Here is a 13,696-nt window from a genome sequence, read left to right as displayed (position 1 = left end):
TTACTAACAGGAGCATACATTTAAATCTGACAAAATCATATATATTTTGTTGATTCAATTTGTAGCAGATAGAGGAGCATGTCCCAGTGCTATGACAGTGAGTTGTCACTATAACATACCACTGCTTTACATCTTACCCACAGGCTAAAATGTTTACCCCTAGAGTCGTGACTTTGTATATGACAGGAGATTGCTACTAAAAGTAAATATATTTGGCTGAAGGGTAGATACAACTTTAGGCCATTATATCATTCACTAAAATTTAGCTGGCATTTACATATTTACCTGCTTAGTTCATATGACAAATATGTTTGAGAGACTGCCATATACAAAAAAAAAAGATGGAACCATCTTACAAATTTAGAGATTACTTAAAGAAATGGAACTGAAGGGTTAACTGTGATGGCAAGAATGAAGAGAGCAAAACCAGAGGGTACTTCAAGGAGAACAGGCATGAGAGAGGCATTATAATTTGGAGGGTGCTATGATTTGAACCTATGTGCCCATCCAAAGTTTGTATGTTGAAACTAAAATCCCAGGACAATGACATCAAGAGATGGGGCTTTTGGTTAAGTGATTAAATGAAGAAGGATCCACCCTCATGAATGAGATAAACGTCCTCGTAAAAGATGCTTTAGAGGAATGCCGGGCTCCTCAGTCTCTTCTGCCATGTCGTTACATTGTCCGTTTTTGCCCACTTTTGTCACGTGAAGACGAAGCAAGAAGGTGCCACCTCGGGACCAACTGCCAAATCTCCACTGCCTTGATTTCGGACTTCTCAGCCCCAGAACTGTGAGAAATACATTTCTGTTTTTTATGAATTACTCAATCTGTGGCATTTTGTTATAGCAGCATACAGACAAAAACAGGGTAAACAGCCTGGTGAGAGTGGATATTTTAGAAACTTGAGATGATTCAATGTCGCTGATTCTCCATTTTCTCATATGTAAAATGAAGGAAATAATGCTGATTACTTCATAGTTCATTGTACAAATTAAATTAACTATGTAAATAAAGCAATATAGTTCCTTTTATCTAGTATACATTGTTTAAGTGTTGTTGTCATTACATGAGGAAAACAAGAACTTCCCCAAACAGAAGGATGTGGGAACCAAAACTAAGATATAAGAAAGGACCAAAGTTCACTGTGACAATCTGGTCAAGCGCTGGTTAGGGAAGATAGCATAATGTTACGCATAGATATTATTATAGGATAATTTTCCTCCACCCCGAACTCCTCTAGCACTTTCCCTACGTCTTTCATTGCACTTCTTCATTTGTCTCTTTAATTACGGTTATTTATATAAATCTTTTAGCTTCCTACAAAAATAAGCTTGTAGTGGGACAGATTCTTGAGGATCTATGTCAAAGCAATTTTTCTATTTCCTACAGCAAGTAACCCAGTAGTAATCACACAGAATTTGTTAAAAGAATAAACATAGGAAGATTAATTTCCATTTTTTTCTTTGCTAATTTTTAATCAGAATTATACCATTGTTAGGGAGGGAGAAATTATAAATTGAGGACATGAGTATTAACATTTAAATCTGTTATTCTGCTTTATTTTAGAGCTTGCCATGTTTTGTGATTAAAAAAAGAAACAGGACATTCTATATAGCTGTTGCAAAACGTGTGGTCTGTTGGTGAACTAGCAGCACCAGCATTATCAAGATTTCCTTAGTTTGCAGGGCTACTGAGTCAGAATTCGCATTTTGACAAAACTCCAGGTGATTCATGCTCTGCATTTAAGTTGGAGAAGCACTGTTCTATAGTTCTCCTTATGTCCTAAATGCATTGTCAGTGAAAGAAAATACTATACGTATGATAATAATAACGGTAATATTAACAAAAATGTAACTATTAGTAATTTTCTATGCTCTCCCAGATACTAAGTCCTTTATTTAATACTTGTGATATTTCTGCGAAGTTGCAATTGATATCACCTACTAAACTGATACTCAGAAATCTGAAGTAATTCTCCAAGGTCACAAAGCTAGTGAATCACAAACCAGATTTTTAAACTCTTGCTGCTTCATTCCAAAGACTAAACCGTTTCTAACTCACAGTTAATACATTTGCTTCTGCCTTCCATTTCCTAAATATGGTTTCCTTTCTATTTCATTAGCTTTACTTATACATGACTGATTTTTAACCCTCTCTAACATTTGCAGAATATGGTGTACTATGGTTAATAAGGACAATACCAAGTAATATCATGTTGAGAAAGCGTGCAGAAGTAGCATCAAAAAACAGACTTTTTCCAAAATGTTTACTAAAAACTTTCAATAAAAACAAGATTTTCTACTTAGAATTTCTACCTTGCATAACTCAAATGGAGCATGATTATTAAAATGACAAAAAGATTCCGTAATTGCCTAAGAGCTAAGAATAAGAATTGCTATATAAAAAAGCATAAATATGCCATATGAATGACATGTATAAGAATCATGGGAGTGCTATTTGGTATTTAGTATTTAGTTCCATTCTGCAGCATGATCAAAAAGAAGCATCTGTATAGTTCACTGTGCATTATAGCACAATAAATCACCTCATTAGTCTCAGATATATGTAAAGATTTACAGTCTGGGAAAGTCCACTAGATATTCTTAATCACTTCTTAGACTGTACTGTCCCCCATATTTCTCTTTTTCTATAGAAAGGTTGCACATGGAAAGGCTTTATTTGAAATCCAGCAATGAATGGAATGTCTGTGAAGCAAGAAATAGATGGAAATTGACATTTTAAAAGAAAGTTTGGCTTCTGAAGAGATACAGCTGTGACCTTGGTCTTTTTGTTGGAGAGAAGTATTCCCTAGCCTTACTGTACTATTTTTCCCAAAGCACCCTCTCTATTGTTCTCCCTTCATCTCTGGCTCGTATCATATGGCCCCTCCCTCATTCTATCTGGTGAGTTCTGAGAAAAATGCTTAAATTCTGCAGAGAAGATTGAGAACAATGCTAAATATTCCTCAGAGAAGCAAAATATTATGTTAACAGTTTATATTTTCACATGAAATTGTCTATCTCTTCTCTCTGTCTCATGTGTGTATGTGTGTATGTGTGTATGTGTATATATATATCTACATATAATATACAGTAGATATGTATATATAGAGTATAATATTCAGTATATATGTATATATAGTATAATATACCGTATATATGTATATATATACAGTGTGTGTGTGTGTATATATATATACATATATATATATATATGTATATATATACTACCATTTACCTCCCAGGCTATACGTCCTGACATCTTAAAAGTAGAAAGCCCTCACAGGCCGCGGTTGCTCATGCCTGTAATCCCAGCACTTTGAGAGGCCGAGGCGTGCAGATCACCTGAGGTCGGGAGTTCAAGACCAGCCTGACCAACATGGTGAAACCCCATCTCTACTAAAAATACAAAAAATTAGCTGGGCGTTGTGTTGCGCACCTGTAATCCCAGCTACTCAGGAGGTGGAGGCAGGAGAATCACATGAACCCGGGAGTCGGAGGTTGTGTGAGCCGAGACCATGACATTGCACTGCAGCCTGGGCAATGAGAGCAAAACTCCATCTGAAAAATAAAGGTGGATAGGCCTTAAAAGACTTTTGAAAATGAGATTTGTCAAATATTTATTAGAGATGAAGAAAATAAGTGCGGACCCACACGTAACTTGTCTGAGGTCACAGAAGTAGGGACCCACACGTAACTTGTCTGAGGTCACAGAGGTAGTCATGCTGCAGCAGCCTTATTGGTTTTCCTCTATGACATGCATTATTATTGTTTTTGATCATTTCAAGAGGTTTCTAGTCGATAGTGGGACAAAATTTCTAATTTGGGAACCTAATTTTCTCTGCAAATCTTCTTTACATCTCTAGCTTATTAATACACCTCAGAAGTGTTACAGGAATTAATTCGCAGGATTTTGAAGAATATTTTGAGGTATGCTGGGAAAAATCATGTCAAGTATCAATGATTAGAAACTAAACAATCAATATTAGATATTGTAAAATTATATTTAATCTTCCATATGGCATAAATAAGTTATTTTAATGTACAGTCGTTGTACTTTGTAAATTTGCATATAAAATATTTGAAAAAATAACTTTCAATATGTAAAATGTAAATATACAAAGGAAAGGATCGGAAAAAATAGATAAAAATAATGAGGCTAAGAAAACACTACAGTGTCACCCTCAGAAGACTATAGAAGGATTCTCACCCTCGAGAAACAGAGGAACTTGAACATGGAAATGACCCTCTGCTGGCCATACTGATTATGGTACATAATTTTAAAAGGCTTTTAGAGAGAAGGGAAATGTTTTATTATGCATTCAGCACAGTGTTATGGTGATGTTTCTTAACTATCAGCTATTTTTAAAATTCTTATAATCTTTCTATAGATGACAAAGTTACATAAATATGAAGGATAAGAAGGGCCCCTGCAAACCTGATAATACAATTCTCTTTTCAATGATAACGTATTTCTAAGCGCGCATCTCCTAATCATATTGATGTGCATTAAGTGTTCTTTTACCTACACCTGTCAAAGTGGCTAAAGTAATACTTCATGAGGAGATAATTTTTTCCTTTAGGTGATTTTTTCCGCATAATACTCTAACATTTCCAATTCCATCTTTCTCGAAAAAGTTTACATGATATACATATACAATTACTAAAATTTTGGCGGCATAAATAATTTAAATGGACTTTACTTCAAAGATAATATTTACTTTTAAAGTTGTAAACCTTTGAATCATCAATTAATTAGAATTATCCTTTTCTTTATAAATAAAGTTTTTTGTCCCTACATATTTATGATTTGGAAATTTTCACCTGGAAAATTTCATTTTCAGTTGTATGCCTTGTCTTTAGTATAAAATTCAGTATTTCAATTTCAATATAATTTTTTGATTGATTTTAATGCAGAGAACAGAAAGGAATATCTTCAAATATAAACTACACAGAATCATTCTGTGAAACATCTTTCTGATCTGTGCATTCAGCTAACAGAGATAAACCGTACTTTTGATTGAGCAGTTCTGAACACTCTTTCTGTAGAAAATGCAACTGGACATTTGCAGCGCTAAGAGGGTAGTAGTGGAAAAAGGAATATATTCAAATATAAAGAAAACAGAAGCATTCTGTGAAATTTCTTTCTGTTCTCTGCAACTTCTTTCTGTTCTCTGCCTTCAACTAACAGAGTTGAGCCTTACTTTTGAAGGAGCAGTTCCGAAACACTCTTTGTGTAGAAACTGAAATTGGACATTCGGAGAGATAAGAGGATAAAAGTCGAAAATGAATATCTTCAGCTAAATACTACACAGAAGCATTCTGTGAAACTTATTTCTGATATGTGCATTCAACTAACAGAGTAAAACCATACTTTTGATTGAGCCATTATGAACACTCTTTCTGAAGAAAATGCAAGTGGACATTCGGAGCACTAAGAAGGTAATACAGGAAAAAGGAATATATTCAAATATAAACTACACAGAAGAATTCTGTGAAACTTCTTTCTGTTCTGTGCATTCAACTAACAGAGTTGAACCTTACTTTTGATTGAGCCGTTCTGAAACACTCTTTCTGTAGAAACTGCAATTGGACATGCTAAGCGCTAAGAGGCCTACATTGGGAAAAAGAATATCTTCAAATAAAAACTACACAGATGCATTCTGTGAAACTTATTTCTGATCTGTAAATTCAGTTAACAGAGATAAAACATATTTTTGATTGAGCAGTTATGAAACACTCTTTTTGTAGAAATTGCAAGTGGAGATTCGGAGCGCTAAGAGGGTAATAGTGGAAAAAGGAATGTCTTCAAATATAAACTACACAGAATCATTCGGTGAAACTTCGTTCTGATCTGTGCATTAAGCTAACAGAGTTAAACCTTACTTTTGATTGAGCAGATCTGAACACTCTTTCTGTAGAAAATGCAACTGGACATTTGGAGCGCTAAGAGCGTAGTAGTGGAAAAAGGAATATATTCAAATATAAACTACACAGAAGCATTCTGTGAAACTTCTTTCTGATCTGAGCATTCAGCTAACAGAGTTAAACCATACTTTTGATTGAGCAGTTTTGAAACACTCTGTCTGTAGAAAATGCAACTGGACATTCGTAGGGCTAAGTGGGTAATAGTGGAAAAAAGAATATGTTCAAATATAAACTACACAGAAGCATTGTATGAAACTTCTTTCTGTTCTGTGCATTCAACTAACAGAGTTGAACCTTACTTTTGATTGAGCCTTTCTGAAACACTCTTTCTGTAGAAACTGCAATTGGACATTCTGAGCGCTAAGAGGCCTCTATTGGGAAAAATAATATCTTCAAATAAAAACTACACAGAAGCATTGTGTGAAACTTATTTCTGATATGTTCATTAAGCTAACAGAGTTAAACCATACTTTTGATTGCGCAGTTCTGAACACTCTTTCTGTAGAAAATGCAAGTGGACTTTCGGAGCGCTAAGAGGGTAATAGTGGAAAAAGGAATATATGCAAATATAAACTACACAGTAGCATTCTGTGAAAATTCTTTCTGTTCTGTGCATTCAACTAACAGAGTTGAACCTTACTTTTGATTGAGCCGTTCTGAAACACTCTTTCTGTAGAAACTGCAATTGGACATGCTAAGCGCTAAGAGGCCTACATTGGGAAAAAGAATATCTTCAAATAAAAACTACACAGATGCATTCTGTGAAACTTATTTCTGATCTGTAAATTCAGTTAACAGAGATAAAACATATTATTGATTGAGCAGTTATGAAACACTCTTTTTGTAGAAATTGCAAGTGGAGATTCGGAGCGCTAAGAGGGTAATAGTGGAAAAAGGAATGTCTTCAAATATAAACTACACAGAATCATTCGGTGAAACTTCGTTCTGATCTGTGCATTCAGCTAACAGAGTTAAACCATACTTTTGATTGAGCAGATCTGAACACTCTTTCTGTAGAAAATGCAACTGGACATTTGGAGCGCTAAGAGCGTAGTAGTGGAAAAAGGAATATATTCAAATATAAACTACACAGAAGCATTCTGTGAAACTTCTTTCTGATCTGAGCATTCAGCTAACAGAGTTAAACCATACTTTTAATTGAGCAGTTTTGAAACACTCTGTCTGTAGAAAATGCAACTGGACATTCGTAGCGCTAAGTGGGTAATAGTGGAAAAAAGAATATGTTCAAATATAAACTACACAGAAGCATTGTATGAAACTACTTTCTGTTCTGTGCATTCAACTAACGGAGTTGAACCTTACTTTTGATTGAGCCGTTCTGAAACACTCTTTCTGTAGAAACTGCAATTGGACATTCTGAGCGCTAAGAGGCCTATATTGGGAAAAGGAATGTCTACAAATAAAAACTACACAGAAGAATTGTGTGAAACTGCTTTCTGTTCTGTTTGTTCAACTAAAAGAGTTGAACCTTAGTTTTGATTGAGCCGTTCTGAAACACTCTTTCTGTAGAAAATGCAAGTGGAGATTCGGAGCGCTAAGAGGGTAATAGTGGAAAAAGGAATGTCTCCAAATATAAACTACACAGAATCATTCTGTGAAACTTCTTTCTGATCTGTGCATTCAGCAAACAGAGTTAAACCATACTTTTGATTGAGCAGATCTGAACACTCTTTCTGTAGAAAATGCAACTGGACATTTGGAGCGCTAAGAGAGTAGTAGTGGAAAAAGGAATATATTCAAATATAAACTACACAGAAGCATTCTGTGAAACTTCTTTCTGATCTGAGCATTCAGCTAACAGAGTTAAACCATACTTTTGATTGAGCAGTTTTGAAACACTCTGTCTGTAGAAAATGCAACTGGACATTCGTAGCGCTAAGTGGGTAATAGTGGAAAAAAGAATATGTTCAAATATAAACTACACAGAAGCATTGTATGAAACTTCTTTCTGTTCTGTGCATTCAACTAACAGAGTTGAACCTTACTTTTGATTGAGCCTTTCTGAAACACTCTTTCTGTAGAAACTGCAATTGGACATTCTGAGCGCTAAGAGGCCTCTATTGGGAAAAATAATATCTTCAAATAAAAACTACACAGAAGCATTGTGTGAAACTTATTTCTGATATGTTCATTAAGCTAACAGAGTTAAACCATACTTTTGATTGCGCAGTTCTGAACACTCTTTCTGTAGAAAATGCAAGTGGACATTCGGAGCGCTAAGAGGGTAATAGTGGAAAAAGGAATATATGCAAATATAAACTACACAGTAGCATTCTGTGAAAATTCTTTCTGTTCTGTGCATTCAACTAACAGAGTTGAACCTTACTTTTGATTGAGCCGTTCTGAAACACTCTTTCTGTAGAAACTGCAATTGGACATGCTAAGCGCTAAGAGGCCTACATTGGGAAAAAGAATATCTTCAAATAAAAACTACACAGATGCATTCTGTGAAACTTATTTCTGATCTGTAAATTCAGTTAACAGAGATAAAACATATTTTTGATTGAGCAGTTATGAAACACTCTTTTTGTAGAAATTGCAAGTGGAGATTCGGAGCGCTAAGAGGGTAATAGTGGAAAAAGGAATGTCTTCAAATATAAACTACACAGAATCATTCGGTGAAACTTCGTTCTGATCTGTGCATTCAGCTAACAGAGTTAAACCATACTTTTGATTGAGCAGATCTGAACACTCTTTCTGTAGAAAATGCAACTGGACATTTGGAACGCTAAGAGCGTAGTAGTGGAAAAAGGAATATATTCAAATATAAACTACACAGAAGCATTCTGTGAAACTTCTTTCTGATCTGAGCATTCAGCTAACAGAGTTAAACCATACTTTTAATTGAGCAGTTTTGAAACACTCTGTCTGTAGAAAATGCAACTGGACATTCGTAGCGCTAAGTGGGTAATAGTGGAAAAAAGAATATGTTCAAATATAAACTACACAGAAGCGTTGTATGAAACTACTTTCTGTTCTGTGCATTCAACTAACGGAGTTGAACCTTACTTTTGATTTAGCCGTTCTGAAACACTCTTTCTGTAGAAACTGCAATTGGACATTCTGAGCGCTAAGAGGCCTATATTGGGAAAAGGAATGTCTACAAATAAAAACTACACAGAAGAATTTTGTGAAACTGCTTTCTGTTCTGTTTGTTCAACTAAAAGAGTTGAACCTTAGTTTTGATTGAGCCGTTCTGAAACATTCTTTCTGTAGAAAATGCAAGTGGAGATTCGGAGCGCTAAGTGGGTAATAGTGGAAAAAGGAATGTCTCCAAATAAAAACTACACAGAAGCATTGTGTGAAACTTATTTCTGATATGTTCATTAAGCTAACAGAGTTAAACCATACTTTTGATTGCGCAGTTCTGAACACTCTTTCTGTAGAAAATGCAAGTGGACATTCGGAGCGCTAGGAGGGTAATAGTGGAAAAAGTAATATATGCAAATATAAACTACACAGTAGCATTCTGTGAAACTTCTTTCATTTCTGTGCATTCAACTAACAGAGTTGAACCTTACTTTTGATTGAGCCGTTCTGAAACACTCTTTCTGTAGAAACTGCAATTGGACATGCTAAGCGCTCAGAGGCCTACATTGGGAAAAAGAATATCTTCAAATAAAAACTGCACAGATGCATTCTGTGAAACTTATTTCTGATCTGTAAATTCAGTTAACAGAGATAAAACGTATTTTTGATTGAGCAGTTATGAAACACTCTTTTTGTAGAAAATGCAAGTGGAGATTCGGAGCGCTAAGTGTGTAATAGTGGAAAAAGGAATGTCTTCAAATACAAACTACACAGAATCATTCGGTGAAACTTCTTTCTGATCTGTGCATTCAGCTAACAGAGTTAAACCATACTTTTGATTGAGCAGATCTGAACACTCTTTCTGTAGAAAATGCAACTGGACATTTGGAGCGCTAAGAGCGTAGTAGTGGAAAAAGGAATATATTCAAATATAAACTACACAGAAGCATTCTGTGAAACTTCTTTCTGATCTGAGCATTCAGATAACAGAGTTAAACCATACTTTTGATTGAGCAGTTTTGAAACACTCTGTCTGTAGAAAATGCAACTGGACATTCGTAGCGCTAAGTGGGTAATAGCGGAAAAAAGAATATGTTCAAATATAAACTACACAGAAGCATTGTATGAAACTTCTTTCTGTTCTGTGCATTCAACTAACAGAGTTGAACCTTACTTTTGATTGAGCCGTTCTGAAACACTCTTTCTGTAGAAACTGCAATTGGACTTTCTGAGCGCTAAGAGGCCTCTATTGGGAAAAATAATATCTTCAAATAAAAACTACACAGAAGCATTTTTTGAAACTTATTTCTGATATGTTCATTAAGCTAACAGAGTTAAACCATACTTTTGATTGCGCAGTTCTGAACACTCTTTCTGTAGAAAATGCAAGTGGACATTCGGAGCGCTAAGAGGGTAATAGTGGAAAAAGGAATATATTCAAATATAAACTACACAGTAGCGTTCTGTGAAAATTCTTTCTGTTCTGTGCATTCAACTAACAGAGTTGAACCTTACTTTTGATTGAGCCGTTCTGAAACACTCTTTCTGTAGAAACTGCAATTGGACATGCTAAGCGCTAAGAGGCCTACATTGGGAAAAAGAATATCTTCAAATAAAAACTACACAGATGCATTCTGTGAAACTTATTTCTGATCTGTAAATTCAGTTAACAGAGATAAAACATATTTTTGATTGAGCAGTTATGAAACACTCTTTTTGTAGAAAATGCAAGTGGAGATTCGGAGCGCTAAGGGGGTAATAGTGGAAAAAGGAATGTCTTCAAATATAAACTACACAGAATCATTCGGTGAAACTTCTTTCTGATCTGTGCATTCAGCTAACAGAGTTAAACCATACTTTTGATTGAGCAGATCTGAACACTCTTTCTGTAGAAAATGCAACTGGACATTTGGAGCGCTAAGAGCGTAGTAGTGGAAAAAGGAATATATTCAAATATAAACTACACAGAAGCATTCTGTGAAACTTCTTTCTGATCTGAGCATTCAGCTAACAGAGTTAAACCATACTTTTGATTGAGCAGTTTTGAAACACTCTGTCTGTAGAAAATGCAACTGGACATTCGTAGCGCTAAGTGGGTAATAGTGGAAAAAAGAATATGTTCAAATATAAACTACACAGAAGCATTGTATGAAACTTCTTTCTGTTCTGTGCATTCAACTAACAGAGTTGAACCTTACTTTTGATTGAGCCGTTCTGAAACACTCTTTCTGTAGAAACTGCAATTGGACATTCTGAGCGCTAAGAGGCCTATATTGGGAAAAAGAATGTCTACAAATAAAAACTACACAGAAGAATTGTGTGAAACTTCTTTCTGTTCTGTCTGTTTTAACTAAAAGAGTTGAAACTTAGTTTTGATTGAGCCGTTCTGAAACACTCTTTCTGTAGAAAATGCAAGTGGAGATTCGGAGCGCTAAGAGGGTAATAGTGGAAAAAGGAATGTCTCCAAATATAAACTACACAGAATCATTCTGTGAAACTTCTTTCTGATCTGTGCATTCAGCTAACAGAGTTAAACAATACTTTTGATAGAGCAGATCTGAACACTCTTTCTGTAGAAAATGCAACTGGACATTTGGAGCGCTAAGAGCGTAGTAGTGGAAAAAGGAATATATTCAAATATAAACTACACAGAAGCATTCTGTGAAACTTCTTTCTGATCTGAGCATTCAGCTAACAGAGTTAAACCATACTTTTGATTGAGCAGTTTTGAAACACTCTGTCTGTAGAAAATGCAACTGGACATTCGTAGCGCTAAGTGGGTAATAGTGGAAAAAAGAATATGTTCAAATATAAACTACACAGAAGCATCGTATGAAACTTCTTTCTGTTCTGTGCATTCAACTAACAGAGTTGAACCTTACTTTTGATTGAGCCTTTCTGAAACACTCTTTCTGTAGAAACTGTAATTGGACATTCTGAGCGCTAACAGGCCTATATTGGGAAAAATAATGTCTACAAATAAAAACTACACAGAAGAATTGTGTGAAACGTCTTTCTGTTCTGTTTGTTCAACTAAAAGAGTTGAAATTTAGTTTTGATTGAGCCGTTCTGAAACACTCTTTCTGTAGAAAATGCAAGTGGAGATTCGGAGCGCTAAGAGGGTAATAGTGGAAAAAGGAATATATTCAAATTTAAACTACACAGTAGCATTCTGTGAAAATTCTTTCTGTTCTGTGCATTCAACTAACAGAGTTGAACCTTACTTTTGATTGAGCCGTTCTGAAACACTCTTTCTGTAGAAACTGCAATTGGACATGCTAAGCGCTAAGAGGCCTACATTGGGGTAAAGAATATCTTCAAATAAAAACTACACAGATGCATTCTGTGAAACTTATTTCTGATCTGTAAATTCAGTTAACAGAGATAAAACATATTTTTGATTGAGCAGTTATGAAACACTGTTTTTGTAGAAAATGCAAGTGGAGATTCGGAGTGCTAAGAGGGTAATAGTGGAAAAAGGAATGTCTTCAAATAAAAACTACACAGAATCATTCGGTGAAACTTCTTTCTGATCTGTGCATTCAGCTAACAGAGTTAAACCATACTTTTGATTGAGCAGATCTGAACACTCTTTCTGTAGAAAATGCAACTGTACATTTGGAGCGCTAAGAGCGTAGTAGTGGAAAAAGTAATATATTCATATATAAACTACACAGAAGCATTCTGTGAAACTTCATTCTGATCTGAGCATTCAGCTAACAGAGTTAAACCATACTTTTGATTGAGCAGTTTTGAAACACTCTGTCTGTAGAAAATGCAACTGGACATTCGTAGCGCTAAGTGGGTAATAGTGGAAAAAAGAATATGTTCAAATAGAAACTACACAGAAGCATTGTATGAAACTTCTTTCTGTTCTGTGCATTCAACTAACAGAGTTGAACCTTACTTTTGATTGAGCCGTTCTGAAACACTCTTTCTGTAGAAACTGCAATTGGACATTCTGAGCGCTAAGAGGCCTACATTGGGAAAAAGAATGTCTACAAATAAAAACTACACAGAAGAATTGTGTGAAACTTCTTTCTGTTCTGTTTGTTCAACTAAAAGAATTGATCCTTAGTTTTGATTGAGCCGTTCTGAAACACTCTTTCTGTAGAAAATGCAAGTGGAGATTCGGAGCGCTAAGAGGGTAATAGTGGAAAAAGGAATGTCTCCAAATATAAACTACACAGAATCATTCTGTGAAACTTCTTTCTGATCTGTGCATTCAGCTAACAGAGTTAAACCATACTTTTGTTTGAGCAGATCTGAACACTCTTTCTGTAGAAAATGCAACTGGACATTTGGAGCGCTAAGAGAGTAGTAGTGGAAAAAGGTATATATTCAAATATAAACTACACAGAAGCATTCTCTGAAACTTCTTTCTGATCTGAGCATTCAGCTAACAGAGTTAAACCATACTTTTGATTGAGCAGTTTTGAAACACTCTGTCTGTAGAAAATGCAACTGGACATTCGTAGCGCTAAATGGGTAATAGTGGAAAAAAGAATATGTTCAAATATAAACTACACAGAAGCATTGTATGAAACATCCTTCTGTTCTGTGCATTCAACTAACAGAGTTGAACCTTACTTTTGATTGAGCCTTTCTGAAACACTCTTTCTGTAGAAACTGCAATTTTACATTCTGAGCGCTAAGAGGACTCTATTGGGATAAATAATAACTTCAAATAAAAACTACACAGAAGCATTGTTTGA

The sequence above is a fragment of the Symphalangus syndactylus genome, chromosome 12 (genome assembly GCF_028878055.3).
Source record: "Symphalangus syndactylus isolate Jambi chromosome 12, NHGRI_mSymSyn1-v2.1_pri, whole genome shotgun sequence".
Taxonomy (NCBI): domain Eukaryota; kingdom Metazoa; phylum Chordata; class Mammalia; order Primates; family Hylobatidae; genus Symphalangus; species Symphalangus syndactylus.
This window is presented reverse-complemented; position numbering follows the sequence as displayed.